We start from the raw sequence: 22,206 nt of genomic DNA, 5'->3' as shown, positions 1-22,206 counted from the left end.
AATCTCCATGAAATCCAGGCCTGACAGCGTGTCTCGATTCTTTGGACTCACTGCCATAACCAGCATACCTCCAGCATGCTGCCTGGAACTCTAGAGAGGTATTTGCTGAATGGATGGATGAGTACCCCCATGGACCTTGGGACAACATGTATTATAATTATTATTTACACTCACCTCCCCCTACTCCTCCAGAAACTAAACACTGCAGCCCAGGGCTAGCTGTCTTTGCAGAGAGACAGTAGAGAGGCACAGAGAGTACACTGGCTCTGGGCTCAGGTTCCCTGACTTTGAGACCCCTCCTCTCCTACTTTCAGTTTTTACCCTTAGGCAGGAAAACCTCTCTAAGCCTTGATTTCCTTCTTTTTTCTTTTTAATGATTTTATTTATATATTTGACAAGGAGAGAGAGAGCACAAGCAGGCAGAGACGCAGGCAGAGGGAGAGGGAGAAGCAGGCTCTCAGCTGAGCAGGGAGCCCAAAGCCAGCTGGATCCCAGGACCCTGGGATCATGACCTGAGCCAAAGGTAGATGCTTCACTGACTGAGCCACCCAGGGGCTCCTAAACCTCAATTTCTTTTTATGGAAAAATGGATTAATGAGAGCATCTACATCATGAGGCTGTTCTGAGCATTAATTGTAACAATTTGTGTGAAGCACTTAGCATAGCACCTGGTAAACACTCAGTCAATATTAATCCGTATTAGTAATCTGGGAGATAGCATTAGCGTTGGTGGCAGCAGAGGTTTTCCCAACACTTGGCAGGGCTCAGGCGCAGTAAGCCGTCAATGATACCCATGTGTGACTGAGTGAGTGAGACAGTCCTCGCCTCCCAGGGCTCTCCGCTGGCGCAGCTCCAGGAACTGCCATTTGTGTTTCCAGCAGCACAGAGAGCTGGAGGGTCCCGTCTCGCATCCAGGCCAAGTGTTTGCAGAGTGTTCCCCCACCCAGGCAACAGCAGCTCATGGCAGAAACTCAACTCTTCATCTTCTCCGTTGACTTTGATTCCGTAGATCCATTGCCCTAAAAGGTTGAAATTACAGTGTTCATATTGTGATAAAAGTCCTGCCTCTGTGCTCCTGTTACTTGTTAAAATACGTAATAGGAATCTCTAAGAACCTTGCATAAGAACAGAGGGAACATACTTGGGCCCATGGCCACCAGCAGGAATTAGGACATCTTCGAGCTCAGGTGAGGGAGCAGGGGACAGGACTGTAGGTTGGGGAGGAGTGAGGAGCACACCAAGCCCTATGCTGGGCTCTGGGGCTCCCTAAGTTGCTGCCATGAGTTTAGGGCCCTGGAAATGGGGGCAGAAAGTGGTGTGGGGGGGAGGTATGAAGTCGAACAGAGAGCTTAACTTCCCAGTTTAGCTCTAGGCAGGGCCTTCCAGGCTTCAGCGCAATTGGGATGTTGGCCCAGATTGCTCATTTGCAGGAGTAGAGGTCTTGCCCCGAACATCACCTAGGCCTGCCTGGCCCACCAGCGCTCCAGACTTTCCCATCCTCCAGCTCCCTCAGAATATATCCACCAGATTTGCTGTGTCATCAGCCAGCTGCTTCTTTGGAAAGCTGTCTGATAAACTAAACTCTTCAAATAACTGTGCCAAAATTCATTTTAAGTAGTAACTCCTGAATTCAGTAATGTCCTACTCAAAGGAATGACTTTCTAATGATGAAATTTTAAGCAGAAGCACACCAGTCCAGAAGAAATTTGGAAGCAGATTAGCCGTTAAGAATAGCTCAAATCACACTGGAAGGAGACTGCTCATCCCTGCTGTGTGTTCACCCAGCTCTGGTTCCTGCAGGGATGGCACAGCGAGGAAATATTAGTGCTATTTTGGAGAAGGGAGGATGTTTCTATATTTAGAATGCCTTGCAAGATGCCCTTCCACCCCCAACCTACATCAAAATTGCAGAGCTATCAGAGAACCAAAGGGCTTAAGGGACCTTTTCAGATGAAGAATCACAAATAAGTTGTGACTTATCCAAGATCACATTGTTCACGAACTGGTGCCCTGACTCTTGGTCAGGTGTTCTTTCCACAAAGTGTGAGACACGGGTAACACCACCTGCAGCAGCAGGGACAGCAGTAATGGAAAGATGCCAAGAAGAACTTTGTCTATTCTGCCCATTTCCCTCTAAATCAAATAGTAAACATTTCCCCTTCACACTTCTCCTGCTAACTACCATGACTTAAAGCACTTCAGCCTAGCAAGGAAGCTAAAAACAGGGAATTCCAAAGGAGTTCTAGGCACGAAGGCAGCTTAAAACGATGGCGCTCACAGCTCCTTCTTTTTTAGTAACCGGAAGAGTCACCCTGACCCACATAAAGTGAAGAACCTGAATGTTACAACCCTGCTTTGAAGAGGATCTGCCGTAGTTGAGTTCAAAGGGAATGAAAAACTAGGTCAGTTGCCCAGGGTTTTAAAAGAAGAAAAAAGGGAAGGGGAAAAAGTTACATTTCTAATGAAATTGATATCTTCTCTCCTCCATTGTCTTGGTTCCTAACCAAAGGAAATGAATGAACTGGTAGGTTTTGAGTTTGCGTCAAAGGTGCAAGCCAAGAGGCCAAGAGTCAACATCTACTTGAAGTCCCCTCTGCCTTGGCCCACCCCTCTTCCTGTAGTTCCCTTGTAGGGGAGCAATCTATACCAAAGAACACTAAACAACACCCTGGTACGTAGGAGAGTTGTACCCTCGCAGGCTAGAGTCGGACCCCCCAGTCCCTCACCTTGGAGCCAACTCCCAACCATGGCAGCAGTTGATACCGTCTTCTCTCCTTTCATTCACTCATTCAACATGCATTCATTCATCAAATGCTAATACATCAACTCCATTGGACCAGGTGCTTTTACCCTGCTCACCCTGGAACGTAAATGCAAAACACATCCTTGAAGAGCCCCTGGCCCTAGCACTTGCACGTGGTGTCTCACTTAGGTCTTGAAGATAGCCTTCAAGCGAGGTGTCACTTTTCCTAGTTCACCAACAGGGCTCAGAGGGTAATTAAGGACCCCAGGGCCCAAGAGCATCTTCTTCCTCCAAAGCCAGCATTCTTTTGGCATTAGGGTACATTTTGGCCTGGTATATGGCTGGTGGCTTCCACATCCTGCCACAGCTGACACACTTGCTTTGTCCCCTTCATCTACCTCCCTGTGGAATTTGTTCGTATGTCTCTCCCACAATGCTGTGAGCTCCTCGGAGAAGAGTGACATGTCACTCAGTTTTTGAATGAATGTCTTTGATGAAATAAAAGCCTCCCAAAAGGTAGGTGACCACAATAGAGCCAGCTGAGAATGAAGAGGGTAGGGAGGTTCTCTTCTGCCCCACACTCTCCCTGATGTCAAATACTTGGGCAGGCTCAATGACACTTTGTACTCCCAGGTGTTCCTCAACATTTGGCATCATTTCCAAAAATACTTGGTCCCACATTATCTTCCTCCCCCAAAAGTCTGGTTCTGTGAATTTCCTTAAGACCTTACATCAGACCCAATCCTAGAAGAACAGATGGCATACTCAAAGGAAAATGTGGTATAGGGCCTATTAAAGGGTGTGGGGTGACAACAGGGGGTGGAATGCACCTAGGACCAACAACAGCAGGAAGCCAGTATTGCCATGGCACCTGGGGGGATAGGGAAAAGACTTCTCACAGGTGGCTGTGAGATAGCAGCCACCTGGCAGGAGCCATCTATGGAATTTAGCCACCTGCAGGAGCACAGACAGGTTTGGAGGGACAGAGCCTGGAAATAAACACCCTCTCTAGCCACTGGATGAATCCACCTGAAGCCAATCAACAGAGGTGTCTAGGTGATGCCGTCCAGGTGAAGCCAGCCTCCAGGACACAGAGCAGACGAGAAAGAGAGAGATCAGGAAGGAGGAGGGATTTGGCTAGTGGAGAAAAACCAGCACGGCCCTTCGTTTCGAGGACTCTCAGACATTCCCAAATGGTGCTCCAGACCTGCATTCTGGGAGGCACACCCTCAATAGTAAGACCCTCTGCTCTCTCACCTCAGGCTTCTAAGTCAACTATCTTGTCTCTAGGCCACCACTGCCCTAATAAGCACAACAAAAGCTAATGGAGGGCAAAGAAATGGTTCTTATCTACGATGTCTCACATCAACAACACTTTATAGAGTAACTACTATGTGCCAGGCATTTATATTCAGATAAATGAGATGTCTGTGGTCTAGGTCTTTCAGGAGTTCATGTGTGAAAAGCTGAATATAAGAGACCAGAGCTGAAAGGCTCGGTTAGGCAGTGCTATGTAGGGGAAAAGCAGCAGACTTGGTTGCGTCGGGCCACCTGGAGGGAAGTCCTGGTCCTGCTGCTCCCCCCCCATGCATGACCCTAACAATTCATTCCTCCTCAGTGTTCCCTCCTGTTAAGAGAGGAGGTGGGCCTGGCTCTGGGGTTCCACCAGTGCTCAAAGGGCAATAAATATGAGCATTCTGTGAATCTCACAGAGCAGATGGCCTGCAGTGGTCAGCAAGGCTCTATACAGGGAATGGGCCTTAAACCAGGCAAAGAAGAATGAGCGGTACTGGGAAAGGCAGAAAGAGCAGCAAAGTAGTGGCATGGAAGCAGGAGGGCCCATGAGATTGGAATAGCAGGGGCATAATTCAACTGTGCCTTGGAAGCCAGGTGGGTGATGGGCAGTCTCTCTGGTGTAGTAGAGTGGGGGTGGAGAGAGGTGACAAGCAGATAAGGCACCCCTATCAAATTATAAACCTGCCCACCACTGAAACCCAAAACTTGTTTTCCTAACCTTTGCTTACTAAGAAGAATGAGATTCTAGAAAATCAAATAAAGCTAACTCTGGAGAATTAACTTGGGAATCAATCATCCTAGACTTATATTTGGAAAACACAAATCAAATTAAGTCATTCTTTTGCTCATAAGCCTTCTGTGATTCCTTTTGCCTACAGAATAAAGTCTGAATTCCTTAACTTGGCATGCAATCTTGCCCAGTCCCACCTGGCAAGGCTACTCATCCCACCCTAAGCAGGCTACTTGCTAGCCCCATTTACCGTTTCTCTGAAACAATCCTCTTCAAGCATAAACTATTTACTCATTCATCCAGCAGGGATTTATGCAGCATGTATTAAGCATTTACTATGGACCAGGCCCTGCGATTTGCAAAGTGATCAAAACAAATATGGTGCTCCTTTTCTTGGCACTTGAAGTCTGGAAAGGGAGATGGGTTCCAAACAATAATTACAACTGAGATCATCGCTAGGAGGAGAAGCACAGGCTGAGGTGGGCTCTGAGATGTAACTGAAGGGCCTACCCCAATTGAAGGGTCCAAGAAAGCTGCCCTCTAGGTGCCTGGAGGGTGACTTGGACTCAGCCAGGCAATGGAAGGACAGGCAGGGGGAACAGCAGGGGAAGTATCCCAGCCAAGGGGAAGAGCAGGTGTGAAGACTGGACCGGGTTTGATGAAGCCACCCAAGCCTTCACCGGAGTGAGCATCAGGGCACATGCTGGATGTGGCTGCAGAGGTCTCCCTGGTAAAGCAGACTGTGTTATTCTGAGGGCAATGAAATGCCCCTGGGGTTGGGTAAGCACGGGAATGGCACAATTATATCTCTGTCCAACTGTTGTACAGAAGAAGACAGAAATGTGAGGGGGAACAAAATTCTTTCTTTTGGAACCTGCTCCCAAGACCTCTCTCCAAATAGCAAATGGTTTGTCTTTCCAGAGTCTACCTCTATTAGGGGGACTTTTCCTGCCCCCATCGGGCCAAATATCCCTCCTTCATTGGCTTCCCATCCTCACCCCACAAACTGAAAATTCCACTTTAATATCTATTACATTGTATTGTGAATTCTTATTCTATCAGTCTCTCCTCAATAGATTATCAGGGCAAAGACTGCATTGTTTGGGGTTTTGTTTTGTTATTATTTTTTTTTTCTAAATCTTTGTGCCCTTGAGATTTAGCAGAGATCCTGGAACCTGGCAGACGGCCAATAAATATCTATTAGTTAACTGATTAAATGAATCAAATACCCAAATCTCCATGGAGTCTCCTGTGGTTGACCTCTCTTTGGAGCTGCATCCTCATACACGTACAGTAATGTCTGAATTTTTATCTCAAAGACTGACGGAGATCCTTTCATACCTGCACTGATGGATTCCCAGTGCAAGCCAGAGCCCGCTGACCCAGAGAAAGAGCTTTATGTTAGCAGGAATAAACAACACAGCTGGGGGTGCAGCGGGGCATGGACTGTTTGTTTTTGGTGCAACTCAAGTCCAAAGGAAAAAACCTTACAGTGAGACTGATACTCAACTGTGAGCGTGTTTAGGTTAAAGAGGGATGGGAGTAGGGAGTCTTTCCAGTGGCCACGAGCAAGAAAAACAAAAGGGCAGATTGCTTCGGTGGCCCAGGTTCAAGGCCAGCAAGCACCACCAGCCCCTTTCATGGCCAGGCTTTCCGCTCTCCCTGTACTGGACCACAGCACAGGGGCCCCGCATGTTCACCTACACGGGGAGGGAGACACACGCCCGGCTGCATTTACATTCCTAGGTGCATACGGTGTTTTCAAGTCCTGGGATGTGATGTTGATGAAAGACAGTTAATTCAATTTCTACGGAGAAATTGATTAATGGACTGGATTAAAAGAAGTCCCTTGTGTCCGCAGCCTTCGCCCGGCATACCAATTCTGTGTTATCTCCCTGGTTTTCTCCTTCCCTTCTCACTTGACACTTTGACAATACACACTGGGCCCCAGCGGAAAGAAGGAGGGAGGAGAGGAAAGATGAGAAGCCACAGATTAGGGCTGGAGCACACCTCTATATTTAATTAGTTCTATTAATATTTTTAAAAAATAATAAAAGAGCCCTAGGGGGGATATACCGATCTGGGGATTGTTCTAGCAATTGACAGCTGTTCTGGAACAGGGACTCTGCCAGAGAGTCCTTCAGCCTTTTCAACTTTTTCTTCAGTGGGAAGGAGGGAAAGCACATCTCAGCTCCCTGGGAATGCAGCAGAAGTCACAGCCTCCTTGAAGCGCCCACTGGTGTGAGGGCAAGACCCAGAGTCACAAAAAGCCCGGAGCCTGCCCTCTCACACCTCCAGGCCCCAGGCTCCTGGAGGACACCTGGGCCACGAAGAGCCAGGCAGCTCGCTCCTGGGCGAGGAGTTGCCTGTGCTCATACTTTCCTGTTGACATTGGTGAGAGCACTGGAGGCAGAGGTGGACCACATGGCCCCACAGAGACCTTCCTGACCTCAGCCTTGGGGGGGGTAGTATTTATATCACCTTTTGCTCTCAGACTAATATTTATAAGATCCTTGCCTTTTTCACAGGCCTCCCAAATCTGTGATCAGCTTTCACTCTACATTCTGAATCACAAACCATAGCACTGACTAGGACCAAGTGCTATGGTATGAATGTCTGTGCACTCCTTTCCCCCGCCCCACAAATCCATATGTTGAAGCACTGACCCCCCAGTGTGCTGATATTAGGAGGCAGGGCCTTTGGAAGAGATGGCTAAGTCAGAGGATGGAGCCCTTATAAATGAGATTAGTGCCCTTATAAAAGAGCCCCCAGAGAGCTCTCTGTCTCTACCATGTGAAGAGCCAGCAAAAGGACAGCTATCTTCGAGCCGGGAAGTACACCCTCACCGGACACCAAATCTGCTAGTGCCTTGATCTTGGACTTCCTGCCTTCAGAACTGTGAGCAATACATTTCCATTGTTTAAGTCACCCAGGCTATGGTATTTTGTTACAACAACCCAGTTGGACAAAGACATGCAGAGAAGTTATTTTCATCCATATAAAGAAATAATAAATATGCTCTCCCTTGTGTATGCACTTGATGTGCCTACTTTCACAATGCGTAACTGATTTCAAGGAAATATTCCTTAGGATAATAACATGTGACAGGCACATTAGTGGGCACCACCTCTTGACTCCACCCTTCCCACCTCCCCATTAGAAATGGAATCCATCAAGTGTCTTTAATAACATAGTCCTTTGTGGCTTTAGTTAAGAACAACTTGCTCTGGCTTTTGATTAATGGTGTTTGCTGTGGCTGTGCTTGTTTCCTATACCTCAGTGGCAAGAAGGGAGCCACAAGAGCTCCAGCAGGCATGGGTTGGTATGTCACTTAAAAAAAAAAAAAAAAGAAGTAGAAGAAGAAAAGGAGGAGAAAAAAAGAAAGAAAGAAAAAAGCTGATGAATAATTTATTCAAATGAGCCTGTGAATGTTAGACAATATTGCATTACAAAATAAATCAATTATGATTTTTTTAAAAAGAGAAAGAAATCTCAGTTTGTTGAAAAACATTGCAAACACAGGCGATTTTCTCTTTATTAAAAAAAAAAAAGAAAAGTGAAATCTCATTTAAATAAGAATCTGTTACAACAGCTACAGAGCCATTTCAGTGACTCCTTAATAGAATGCCCCCCTAAACAAACCACATCTGCCAGATGCCTGCCTTACCTTTTTCAATTAAAATTCTGCTCCTATTGTTGGAAGGTTAACTTTGAACTTACAAGGCTATGTAGCTCACTAGGGTATGGAGTTAGTTGCCTGTAAATATGCATAAATTAGCATCATTTATCCCATATGGGGTTTCTAGCAAGAACTGAGAGTACCTCTGTAAATATCTGGATGGATCGCCTTTCTTCCAATACTAGGAGAAGGAAAATACCATTCAAGAATGCTAAGAATCTCAGGGATTTACATTTTTGAGAGAAAAAAAAGAAACCCAAGAACTTCATTTTGGCTACAGTTAAAACAAAGGAGGTAGTAGAGGACTCAGTCTTGTTTATTAAATAACGAAATCTCCATTCATTCACTCGAGAAGCTGTACGTCTTGCCTTGTCCTGTCCAGCCAGGGCATAGTCCTGAGGCAGGCACTAAGATACAGCAGTGCCAGCCATCAGAGAGCTCACAGGCATTGTCCACTGTCTGCCCCACCAGCCTGCTCTTGGCAGAGGGAAGTGCTATAAAGGGATCTCATAAATCCTAGAGATCTAGGACTCATAATTCACCCTCTTGCATTAAGCAAGGCTCTTTCCCACGTGAGTGTTCATATAAATTACAATGTCTGGAAAGACAACTTGACAGGTGGAGATCACACCCAGAAGCAGGGATAGATGAAGGAAAGGGAAAGCTCATCAAAATAGAGGCTTTGGGGCCATCACTGAAGATAAACTTCATTTACTCTACAATCTTGCTTCAGGTGGATTGGGTTCTCTCAGCCCCTTCACAAAAGAAGTGACTCCAGATAACTGATATATTCTCAACCCTCAGAAAATGAACCACTTGCCCATCACATCGTCCTACCAATCATGAAGCCCCCATTCTGTGTCATGCATGAGAGGGTCAAGAAGTGCGTATGTGCTGAAGGAGCCTATAGAAGTGAGAGATTCAGACACGGAGCAGGTAAGGGAGGAAGCCCCTCACCTCCACCTCCGGGCGTTGTCAGAGGGGAGGCTGGCACCAAGGACAGGAATGAGCCATGGCCCAGCACAGGCAGAGGTGTGAGAGGAGCAAAACACACCCCCACAACCTGCAGTGCAGGTGGATGGCTCGCTCCAGAGCTAAGCAGAAAGAATACAAAAGCAGAGGTAAGGCCTTGGAAAGGTCTTGGATGAAAGTTTAAGGGAACTGGCCCATCTCTGTACCTGGCCAACATTCTCCTCTATCTCCAAACTCTTCCATCTTGTGGTACTTCTTCACCTAAAGGTTTGTAACAATCCCCATACTTTGGTTTCCTCTCAATTTGGCTTTACCCAGAGATTCAGTGGCATGCTGGAAACCACCGAGTTGGGTCTGTGATAGATTATGCACTGGGGAGAAGGGATGGTTCAAACAGAAAATATGCTGGGCTCTCGAAAGCTCCCCATAGGGAGAAAGAGGCCATGATTTATCCTGGGGCATATGAGGGACAGTGAGGACTGAATGTGACCTCCCAGATGTTTCTGCACACTTGGATTGAGGTAGTACAGGCAGTCATCATTTCCAGTTAACTGACATGTGGGTGCAACAGGAGCCAGGGGTCCTTTGGTTGGGGTTCGAGGAGAGGTGTGTCCATCACAGCAGAACTCCAACCAGTGACAAGGGATGGGATCCCAGGTCTATGCTCTGGGGAAGCACAGGACAAATCCAGCAGGCCATGACCACCACCCCCACCATGGGCTGGGGTTCCTGGCCTGGGAAAACCTGGCTATGGCATTCATGTTGCAAATGAGTAGACAGGCCCAGAGAGGAAAGGGTAAAGGGCATTGAATGTGCATATTGTTTCAATCAAACCTTAAACTCCATAAAAACAAGAAACAGCCCTATTATACCTCTTTGAATATCTATATTGCTAGGCACAAAATAATAATCAATAAAGAGATGTGACCTCATCATCTTCCCGCTTAAAATCCTCCGGCAGTTCCCCATTATTCACAGAACAAAGTTGAACCACCCTGCAATCATCTGGATTCTGTCTCTCCAGCCTCAAAACCCCCCCTCTTGGGCATTGTGCTCCCAGCTGCCACCCTGGACCTACCCGCCCCCACCCAAACATGCACACATGGTTATACCGACACCTCCTGCCCACACACAGTCCCTCTCTAGCCACACCTTCCAGTCAAGACCCCACCTTGGACATGCCACAATTTCTCATGCCTCCAAGCTTCGCATGAGATCATCTCTCTGTGCCAGGGACTCTCTCCCTCAAGCAACCCTTATTGTGTTGAAAAATTCCTGCTTGTCCTTAAAGACCCAGGTCACAGGGTACCTCATGGGAATCCTCTGCTGTGCTTTGTTAACTCCTGTCCAACAAACGCCTCTATCACACTATTTATCAACCTGTGCAGCAAGCAGTGGTGTTCTTATCTGTTCTTCCTCCACAGATTTAGTAAAACAACTGGAGCTATGGCTTTCATCTCTGAATAAGCATGGTGATGAATGAATGAATGAATGAATGAATGAATGAATGAATGAATTGCACAAACTTGAGCTGTATTGAATAGTCAAGGTTCAACAATCATGTATCATATGAGAGAAGCCAAAACTGCTCACCCATATGTCTGGACCCAAATGTCTTCCCCCCACCCCCCACCCCCCAGCCCCATTCTCTGGCCTCTCTCAGGGGACTCTTGTGTTTGTGAACAGAAATAGAAGGATTACAGAGTCATCATTCTGCCTCAGCCTCAGTCCAGTCCTGGATGCTCAAGTACTAAACTATATCCTAAAAATGAGTTTGAATGCTCAGTCTATTCCCACTGGCCTTAGCTGCCTGCAGGCTTAGCAGAGGACCCCAAGCCTGCAATACTGAGCTCAGATTCTATTATGGAGAAGGATGCAAACATTTTCAGAATAAATAACATAGAGAAATAAAAGAAATCTTAAGGGGGTCCTTAGGGAAGGATGGGTCACTTTATCTAGAGAGCTTTTCTCCAGATTTGGAAGGAGAAGAAGGAAGGACTATGACATGATGGAGCATTCCCCACATGGCAAGTGCCTTCACGTATGTTCCTCATTAAACAGTCCTCACCACGAGCCTGTGAAGGCAGCCAATTCTCTTTCACAGACGAGGAAGATGAGGCTCAGTGATCCACAGGAGATGATCTCGGGGCACAACTATGCAGGAGGAGCGCCAAAATTCAAACCTACGGGCAACTCCAAAGTCTAAGGAAAATGAATCTTTTCTTGCCAATAATATGGCTTTGCCAAGTGACAGGCTGCAAAGGGACCCTTTATTAAGATACAATAGCACTTCCCAGAGTTTTGTCTCAGCCAGGACAGCCTCCAGGTGGATAAAACAAGCTGGAGCAAGTGGCTTTGGTATCATTCTCGCAAGGACCCTCACCGCAGAGGCTCTTGCATCCCTTGGCCTGCAGCTGCCACTTCACTGGCCCCAAGGAACTCTTACCCATCTTTAGAGCACTGTACAAACATTGGTACAAATGATGACTTCAGTTCCTCCTTGAACAACTGAGGCAATTGGAATATCCAAAAAGACTTTGCCAGCTAGTACAGGAAAATAGCCAAGAAAAACAGGAAGCATAAAAACATGTGGAGACCAAGGCATCGGCTTCTAATTCTGCCAGAGTGAGTCCATATCATGGCTTACAGATCTGTCCCTTTAAGGGAATTCCAGGGAGCACCTACAGGCAAGTAGAGGCCAGGGGGCCTCAGGGAAGAAGGGAATGACCTGGAGCACCCCAGAACACAGAGGACAGCATATCCGGCTCAAGGATGAGACAGGCCCAGTGCAATAGTCTCTGGAACAGAGAGAAAGGCCCAGGGTCAGAGCAGCTGATGAAGGCCCTCCAGGCCCTTAGGACTGGTGCCAATGATGCAAAAACACAGGCCTCATCATGTCCCCCTGAACTTAACATCCTCTGTCCTTCCCCATCACCTTACTGTGCCTAGAAGCCTAGGATATCCTCTTCATATTAGCAGGGAAGCAGGACCTGTAGGATGTGTGTACATGTGTGCATACATGCATACCTGTGGGTCAAGAGAGATTCATTACAAGGAATTGGCTCATGTGATCATGGAGGCTGAGAAGTTCCATTATCTGTAGCCATCAGGCGGAGACCCAGGAGAGCCAAAGGTATAGTTCTAGTCCAGGTCAAAGGCCTGGGAACCAGGAGAGCTAAAGGTGCAAGTTCCAGTTTAGAAGCCAACAGGCTGGAGATTCAAGGAGAGCCAGTGTTTCAGTTCAAGTCCAAAGGCAGAAAAAGCTCTAGCTCAGAGGTAGGAGGACTGTCCATACTCACTGGAGGTCAGCCTCTTTGTTGTATTCAGGCCTTCAGCCAACTGGGTGAGTCTCACCCATGTTAAAGAGGGCCATCTGTTTTCCTCAGTCTGCTGATTCAAGCATTAATCTCATCCAGAAACACCCAGACACACTCTGGGTGTTGACCGAATATCTGGGCACCTGGTGGCACAGTCCAGTTGACACAGAATTAACCATCACACTCCAACTTTGCAGCTGCCTCTCTTCCCACTCCCACAGCTCACATCCCCTGACCAAGGCACCTGGTCTCAGACCTCTGGTCTTTACATACATGTTTCTCTATCTGGGACACTCTTCCCTCCATCCTCTCCCCATTGAACTCCTACACATACATCAAGACCCGGTCCATGAGTGGCTTCCCTGGCTCATCAGTCTGTCTTGCCCCTGTGATGTCAGAACAGCGAAGTTCAGTTCAACAAGCCTTCATTAAAGACTTCCTACACTATGTGTTGTAGACTGAGAAATAAGCATGAATTAAGATAGGTCCCCTGTTCCCTCTGCGTCTATAGTAATAGAAGAAAAAGTCATGAATGAGAGTCATCTAGCCTAGCCTGATGAGGTGAGTGGGGAGGGCTCTCTCTGCAGGAGAAGATTAATGACCCGAGTCTGGAAGTGAGAGTAAGGACAATGAGTAGGAACAAAACTGGCATTTCAAACTTGGCAAGTAACACAAACTTTGTTATGAGCCCACCTGTCTGCAGAAAAGCACAAACAGGTGTAGCAAGTATATAGGGCAGGATAAAAGAGGCTTTTGGGGCAGATGTTGATGCTAGATTCAGGTCATGCAGTCACTTATAAGCCATGCAGAAGAGGCTGGCCTTTCTCCCAGCACAGATAAGGGCAAGGCCTTATGCACGCTGTTGTTTAAATATTTATCCTACTGAACTTTAGGATCTATCCATTTAAGTGCCTTCCTCATGAGAATGAGTTTCTTAGGAACAAGGAAGTTGTCTTAGTCACCCTATTGCCCTACCACTCAGCCCAGCACCCAGTACAATTGAGCTTTCAATAAGGTTTTTATGCAATAGATGGATGGATGGATGGGTGGATGGATGGATGGATGGATGGATGGGTGGATGGAGACAGTGGTCTTATTTGGTCTTTTCAGAAATGCAAGGAGATGAGTAAGGGAGTAGTTCCCATTTTACTGGTAGGGAAACTGAGGCTCAGGGATTCAAATGATTTGCCCAATCTCCTGCACATGTTTCTGTCCGAGTCCCTGCCCAGGATTCCTCCTCGGAAGACATGCTGCCCCTCTGCAGGAGAGACTCAGAAGGCAAGCAACTGCCACAGGCCCTGGCCTGGCACCTGCCCACCAACCCAAGGCTGGTTCCCAGCAAGCTTCTGCACAGGAGATGCAGCATCCATCATGATCAAACTATTTTAGGAGAGACAGGATCTCTGGGTTGCCCACTACTGCCTTTTCCTTTTAGAGACTAGACGGCAGAGCCATGAACATTCCAAAAACATTAAAGGCTTTTCCAGGATTTTTCTTAATCACATATTCGGGTTCCTTTTCCAAAACAGGTGGATTTTCATTATGTTTACCCCCGTTTTCTTCCTTCTTCCCAAGTAGTATTTCCTTTCTCTGTTAGCTACACCTGCCTGTGTCACGTGATCTTTCTCTTTCTCTTTTTGCTTCCTTTTGTCCTCTTTCCCATCCCCCCCTTTTTTTCTCTCTGTCCCTCTCTAGTGTAGTTACCCCCATTGGGCTAAGTTTGCCTTTTAAAACCTCTGGTTCTGCCCTAGCATTTGCCTGACCCTGAAAGAGCCATCTGCTCTCCAGAACCCTGGCCGTGACTTCACCATCCCATGGCTGCCCCTTCCAGAGCTGAGTACAGCCAGGGAGGGAGGGGCCGTTCACAGGCAGTGTTGCAAGGGAGCAGTTTATGCAGCCTGGTCTCCTTATTTCATCTAGTGGAACTGGCCATGTAATTAACTCCTCTCAATGGAGACTACTGGTCCCCAAGCTCCCTTTATACTCAGAATTTTACATTTCAAGGACGTTCCAGAGCCCACATCTGCTCCAGCAGCATGTGCAAGCTACATTCCTGCCACCTCTCAGAAGGACCAGGGTTTGAAATCAGTATCTGCTCTTCCTAACCCAGAGTTTCCTGACCCAGGGTCTAGCCCACCTGAGTGGAGCAACTTTTCCCCAGCTTACATCCAGGGCCTCTACCCAAGTCAAGACAGAGGAGGCAGCCAGAAGCAGCACAGTGTAGTGGAGAGCAGGAAAACAAAGGACTTCAACTCACAGAACTCCCACCCCACCCACTGCAAGCCCCTGCACATCTCAGAAATGGAAATCTTTGGAGTCTTATATTTTTTCTCTTGCAGAGCTCCCAAGAAGACCAATTCCCCCTTTTTGGTCTCTACTTCCTAGATTAGGAATATTTCTGTGTTCTTTTTAGCCTTAAGGGCTCGATATGAAAGTGCAAGGACTAACAGGGGGTAAAGATCTGAGCAAAAAAGTTTAGGGAAAGGGGAGAGCCATGAAGGGCTATGATTGTTTCAGTTTAAAATCATGCAGCTTTGTTCTCTGCATTATTTTTTTATTGGAATTGTACTTTGTTATCGTGCCCTTCGAAAGACAAAACAGGAGGCATACTGTGCTCTATGCATAATAGCAGTGAGTTTGAAGATGTCAAAGTTAACCCTTCAGAAGGATCCATTTCAAGGCAGAAAAGCTGTGCTCTCCTAATAATGTAGGACATGAGTAGGATTATGATCTTATATGTGTATGTGAGACACCTCCTTGTTTTCCCTCACTCCCACTGGCTTCTCTACAAACATAGATGAAGCATGTGACAGAGTCATGGCTTCTGCACCTGCAAGAAATCCTGGGGTGGGGGCTCAAGAGACCATTCTTTCTAGAAGGATCCCTTTCTCTCCCACCCTGTCACATCCCTCAGGCAGAGGAGGACAGTGGGCAAAGAGGTGACAGAGAGCCTGCCCAGTCCATCTACTTGCAGGGGCTTCAGACCTCCTTCCCCACTTATTTTCCTCTTCCCTTCTCTAAAGTCTTATGACACAGTAAATTCTTCAAAGGCCAAACAGTGCTTGAAAATACCCCGAAGGTGGATAACTAAGCTGGTCCACTCATAGAGCCCTGCAGGTCACCTTTGGTTCATATCTGTCAAGCTTCTGAATCCCTAGAAAAATCTATGTCAGGGAGGCTTCCATGGCCAGCCAGAGAAAACATTTGCCCATCTCAGTGCAGTGACAGTAATATCCATCACCCTGTCATTCCAGGCCCATCCGTGGAAATGACTGGGAGTCATGTTTCAGGACTGAGAAGGGCTTCTAGGTTCTACGTCACAGCACAGGCAGCTCAGGAAAAAAAAAACACTGAGGGGAGAAGAAGAAGGAAGAGATCAAGTCTCCTCCTACCCCTTTCAGTGTAATATTTATTTTGGAAACGAGTTACAGGGGGGGAGGATATAAAGAATCTTTGTAGTTGTCATTTGCTTGTTCCATATCTACATATAATAATAATAATATCTTGCAACTTTATTTTATATATGTAAATGTGTATATATGATATATATTTACATACACATATATACATACACATACAGATAAAATAGACATGGTCTTTAATCTGCTGTTGCACATTCTGAACCTCTAGGATGAGGATAGTATATATCTCTATTATTTTACAGTAAAAGAAACCAAGCTAAAGATAATAAACATGGTTTACCAAAGTAACAGATTTACCTGATGGCCAAACTAGGTATCCTGGTTTCCGCTGTAAATACACACACACACCCTCACCACTTCCTCAGCCAATGAAAGCAACACTCACTTTCCAGTCTGTAGCTCTCCTGGGCAGCCCAAGGGACAGTATGTGGTCTGGGTCTAGAAATCCAGAGGCAAAAGAAAATAGATACGGATAGTCAGAGAGAAATACAGAAAAGAAAATAGGAAACCAGGACTTGGAGATCAGAGACAAATTCCTACTGAGTTATTAATGGTGAATCATGCTACTCCTCCTAGGGGCATTGGCTTCTAATCAGCAAGTAAATTTTCTATGTCATTGTTCATTGAATATCTATCATGTATCAGGCCAGTGTTGATCAATATGGGAAAACATGGATGAATGGAGTATATTTTCTAGTCTCAAGGTCATTCTAAAGAAGGAGACAGATACTACTTAGACAAAAAACCACTAATTGTCCCCCTTATATTAATCATCTCCCTCTTTCTTAGAAGTACAATTTTGGTTTTAGCTGGGATTAAAGACCATATTTCCCAGCTTCATGGCAAACTTGAGCCAAAGGAATAAGCTGACGAGATGTGTGCAATTTCTAAAGAATATGCTGAAAAGAAAGGAATGTGTCCTTCCTCCTTCCAGCTGGCTGGAATGTGGATGTGAATGCTGGGCCTCCAGCAGCTACCTTTGACCTTGGGGTGACTTCTGGAATGGAATGTGTGCACAAAACCCAACAAGTCTAGGCCTTGAGGTGGGGATGGGGGGACCCCTCACTATCCCCTCACAACCTCCAGGTTTCCTGTATGAGGGGAAAAGTTCTACCTGCTTAAGATACTATTACTTTAGAGCTTTCTGTCATATTCAGTGAAATGTAAGCCTAATTAGTCAAGCACCCAACAGACAAGTCAGACTCTAGTAAGGGCTAATAGCCTTCTCAGGAGTGCACAGTGGGAGCTGAGCAAGGATCAATTGACTCTGCCCATGCAGGTTAAAAAAAGAATCACAGAGAAGATGTGTGAGTGAGTCTAAAATGAAGTAGGGCTTCCTCTGGTAGACAAGAAGGATGAAGCACTCCAGGTAGGGGAGCGGCATCAGGCAAGTACAGAGACAGGAAAGCACAGTGTTTCCTTAAGGAATGGGAAGTACCTGAATGCTGGTGAATTCCCTGAAGGGGTAGGGGCCTCCTCAGGGCCACCAGTCCTTCCAGGCACTGCTTATGGGTACACCTTCAATCGCCAGCACCCCTGCTCACTCCTAAGTAATTACACTCCCAGTGCCTTTCTGTCTTGCAGCTGTTCCCACCAGCTGTTGTGACTGTTCTCACTCTACCCCTCCAGTCCATGGGGAACAGGCTCTGGGAAGGGAGGGGTGGGGGACTCCAGGGAGAGCTATTAAACACCTGCTGGGCCCCATCAGCAAGGTTTAGGAAGATCATTTCTGGGCTTCCAGGTAATTTGGGTCTTGCAAGGAAAACTACTGCTTTCACAACCACTGCAAGAACTAGAGTCTGAAACCCAGAAAACAAGGGTTCCACCCCTGTGTGGGTGACCTAATGCTGCATAACAAGCTACTCTGAGACCCAAAGGATTAACACGACAACAATCTGTTACTTCTCATGATTCTGTGGACTGGCTGGACTCAGCTCCTTGTGTTGCTGGCTGGAGTTATGCACATAGCTGTAGTCCTAGGGCAGCTCAACTCCTGCTGGATGATCCGAGGTGGCCTCACACACCTGTCTGGTGGTTAGCTCTGCTGTGAGGTAAGCCCCCCACACACACACACATAACTTCCTCAGAAGGATAGCCATACTTCTTTCCAAGGTGACTTATGCCCCCACAAGGTGGGGGAGGGTAGGAGGGAAGTAGGCTGCAAGTTTTCTTCCACCTTACTCCATTGGTCACAACAAGACATAGGGCCAGCTTAGATTCAAGGAAAGGGGAAATAGACTCCACCTCTTATTGAAAGAAATGGCAAAGTCCCATTGCAAGACAGTAAGAAATCATGCACAATGGAAGGATTATTGTGGCCATGTTTAGAAAGAATCTACCATTTGACCCCAATGATTCATATTTCTTGAACATAACATGCAAAACACATATACCTCTGACCCCCAAAGCCTAATCCCACTATAGTATATGCTTAAAGTTCAGAATCTTATCATTATCTTAATCAGATCTAGATATGGATGAGAATCCTTACATGCAATTCCTTAGATGGGAACTAAAAGACCAGTTATTTGCTTCTACACTGCCAACATACAATGTGCCCAGGGATGACAGCCACCAATACCAACTTCCTTTCTCTTCCAGCATCTACTAATAATCTCTTTGCTATCCTTCCAGCCTCTGCCAGTCACATGTTTTAAGATTAGTTATGATAATTATTCATTCTAGGTACCAATTTCTAGAGGCTAAAAAGTTGGTAATTCATGTTACGTAGAAGTAGAATGCTTGGCAAAACCATGTACTATGATGCTGTGGAAGATAGAAATGATTCCTAATTGTATTAGTGTTCTTAAGGAAACATAAATAATAGGAGATATATATCTATATTTGAAGACATTTATTAGGAGTTGGCTCATGCCATTATGGAGGCTGAGAAGTCCAACAATTCACTGTCTGCAAGTTGGAGACCCAGGAAAGTCCATAGTATAATTCTAGTCCAAGCCTAAGGGCCTGCAAGCCAGCAAAGCCAGTGGTATAAATCCCAGACCAAGGAAAAGAGAAGACAGATGTACCAGCTCATGCAGACAGGCAGAAAATAAAAAATGGTGAATTCTTCCTTCCTCCACTTTTTTGTTCTATTTAGCCCCTCAGTGGATTGGATGAGGCCTACCAATACTGGGGAGGACAATATGCTTTACTAAATTCACCGATTAATTTTAATCTCATCCAGAAACATCCTCACAAACATATCTAGAACTAATGTTTAATCTGGGCACCCCTTGGCCCAGTCAAGTTGATATATAATACTGACCATCACACTAATGAATTTGTGGATCTAGTTAAAGAAATTTCTGGGCAGAGGGTAGAAAGTGCCATTTAACTTTTTTTTAACTGCATGAAGTACATGAAGGGAGAAATGAGCTAAGTAAGGAATAATTTTCTGTTTTCAAGAAGAATTTAAGTAAAATATAGAGAGCTCAAAGTAGCCTCTTCAGCCAGAAAAAGACTCTAGAAGTGAGAAATATCCTTAGACAAAAGATCAAATCCATAAAACCCCTTGTTTAGAACATAGGAAGATTGAAGACAATGCATTACATAGACCTTTTTCAGCATGACTAAAGGATTTTTAAGAACTCACAGTACCATGAGTTCCAAAAATTCACAATACTGTGACTCACAGCCCGAGAAAAAGAGAGGTCTGCCTGAGAAGAAATGTTGGTTGTGGCATTTACCAAATAGAGTGGACAATAATCTCATACACGGAAAGCTCACAGAGTCTTTAAAGGAACTGTATTGGTTCTTACAAATAAAGGGACAGTTCAGAATGAGAAGAGGCCTCTGCCCCTATTCTAACTTTCTATAGGTAGGAAGCAGATTGAAAAGCTTCTCAACTAAGAGCATGAGCCACTTCTTCCAGAAAAGGAAGAACATCTCAGAGCATTGAGCCAGTAATCCAAAGGACAGAACCAAAATGCAAAGGATGGAGACAAGAGCTAAGATCAAGGAATGAGAAGACCACTCCAGGGGAACAAAGTTGGGCCCTGACTAAAAGGAAATCCTGTGCTCCTGGAGCTGGGGGAATTGGTAACATGTTTGTACCTGAGTTTCAGGGTTTCTGTGAGCCAGTGTAAGCCTCCTATTCTCTATCTCTTGTCTGGAATGTCTGTCTACTATGACTGTCCTTTCTCTGCCTCTCTATTGTTTGTTGGCACATTGTATACTGGGTGTGTGAGTGGCGGATAACTTGTCTTTTTAATTTGTAGTTCTCTTCATCACTAGTAGCCCCATGGGTGCAGCAAAACACAGGGACCTCATCTACATCTGGATCTCATGCAAAACACAAGATCAAGGACAACTCCTCTGATAGTATGATGGGATGAGGCTTTAGAAGTTTTCTGAATGGAATGTGGTGGAAGTGACATTAGGGAGCTTCTGGGTCCAGGCCTTAAAACATCTCACAGCTTCTATTTCATCCTCTCAGAACCTCAAGTCTTCATATAAAGAAATCCAAGCTACCATGATAGAAAAGCCAAGCAGTGAAAATCCCAGCCACCAACCAACACCAACACAGTTTAAGAGGAAAACTCCACTGTCAGAGTGAGGCTATCTTGAAGGTTGAATGCAGCTACATGAGTCAGTGTAGGCAAGACCAGAGACCTGCCAGCCAATTCACAGAATCATAGGAAATACAAAATAGTTGTTGTTTTGGTTTAAGCCACCAAGTTTTGGGAGTGGTTTATCACATAGTACTTACACAATTCTCCTGCCCATTTTAGAGTGTAACTCTGTGGGTGAGGCAGAAAAATAGTAGATACAGAATGCCATTAGTGGAAAGGGACTCACGTACTAACAGAGAAGATTTCATAATTTATCTCTTCCTGGTGGACTGGGAAGACTCCACATAGTCCCAGTAAAGTCAGAAATAGTCCAACACTCTCATTTTACAGATGAGGAAACAGATACAGAAAATATATCTGAAGGATTTTTTATTCTAATAACTTATGGGCCCAAGTTTATGGCAAATCCAGGACTAGAACCTCAGATTCTAACTTCTAATCGAGGACTCTTCTTGGTAACCACATGGTCTTAGCCAAGAAATTCCTCCACGGGAAAAGTGGAGTATTGAAAGATTGTCCATACATCATCCTTCACCACTTCAAAATATATCTGACTGAAGCTCATCTAAAATCCAACAAACATTGGTTTAAAGAAGTGGAGTTCATTTCTTCAGGTAATAAGATGTTCAGAGGAGGCAGTGCAGGGCAAGTGCAGCTGCTAGAAATTGTCTCCAGGAAACTAAAATTCTTCCTCCTTTTTGCTTTGTCATACTTAATGTAGAGCTTTCATTCTCCTTCTCTGCAAAAATGGCCACACTTTTGATACTGTTTCACCATCACAAAGCAGAAATTAAAGGGATAGGATAAAATATAAGACAAAATCTTTCTTCTTACAAGACTTGCTGTTTTTAACCAAGAATGGAAGCTCTCCCTGGGACTTCTGCCAACACCCAGTTGTCCAGAATGATGTCGCATGGCCACCTGATGACAAGAGAGGCTAGAAATTTAGGTATTTTGCTTTCTAGAGTCTATCAGACAAGGAAGAAAGGTAAAACGGGTCTTGAGTGAACCAACCAGTAACTGTAATATATGTTCCAAAAGAGGGAGCCCAAACAAACAAACCAGGGAGAAGAACAGGTATGGTGCTACTACCCTAATCCTCTATATCTTCATTTCTTTCTCATTATGGAACCCACCTGTGGCTGGCCAGGCTCTTTGGATGACTAGAATGGCCAGTCTCCAAAAGGGAGGGGAGGATACACATAGAAACATCCAGAGGCACAGACATCTGAGAAAGGCCTCTAGGATGTACAATATTAATGCCCTTGTGGATTCATGAAATCCGATGCATTATGCATATGCCAATAAATCATCATTATGTTGGGAGTAAGCAAAGAGAACGCTAAATTTAGAATAAATTTCAAATTAACCTAAATTATACATGCCTGGCAAATGGGACCCTTTTGTGAAGCAAGAAGCTGTGTCTATCTGGAACATTCAGCCCAGGTCTCTGGGGCGGAATACAATTTAAAA

The 22,206-nt window shown here is 45.5% G+C and overlaps 1 long non-coding RNA gene across 1 annotated transcript; it reads right to left on the bottom strand.

Annotated features, from left to right (window-relative positions):
* Positions 1-362: 362 nt before the first annotated feature.
* LOC144296084 (uncharacterized) lies at positions 363-22,206 on the bottom strand. The gene is made up of 3 exons (XR_013363209.1): positions 22,119-22,206; positions 16,457-16,597; positions 363-1,019 (listed from the first exon to the last, which is right to left on the bottom strand). It is a non-coding gene; the product is annotated as an uncharacterized LOC144296084 (long non-coding RNA).

Source organism: Canis aureus, chromosome 24, assembly GCF_053574225.1.
Source record: "Canis aureus isolate CA01 chromosome 24, VMU_Caureus_v.1.0, whole genome shotgun sequence".
In the NCBI taxonomy this organism is placed as follows: Eukaryota; Metazoa; Chordata; class Mammalia; order Carnivora; family Canidae; genus Canis; species Canis aureus.
This window is presented reverse-complemented; position numbering and strand designations above follow the sequence as displayed.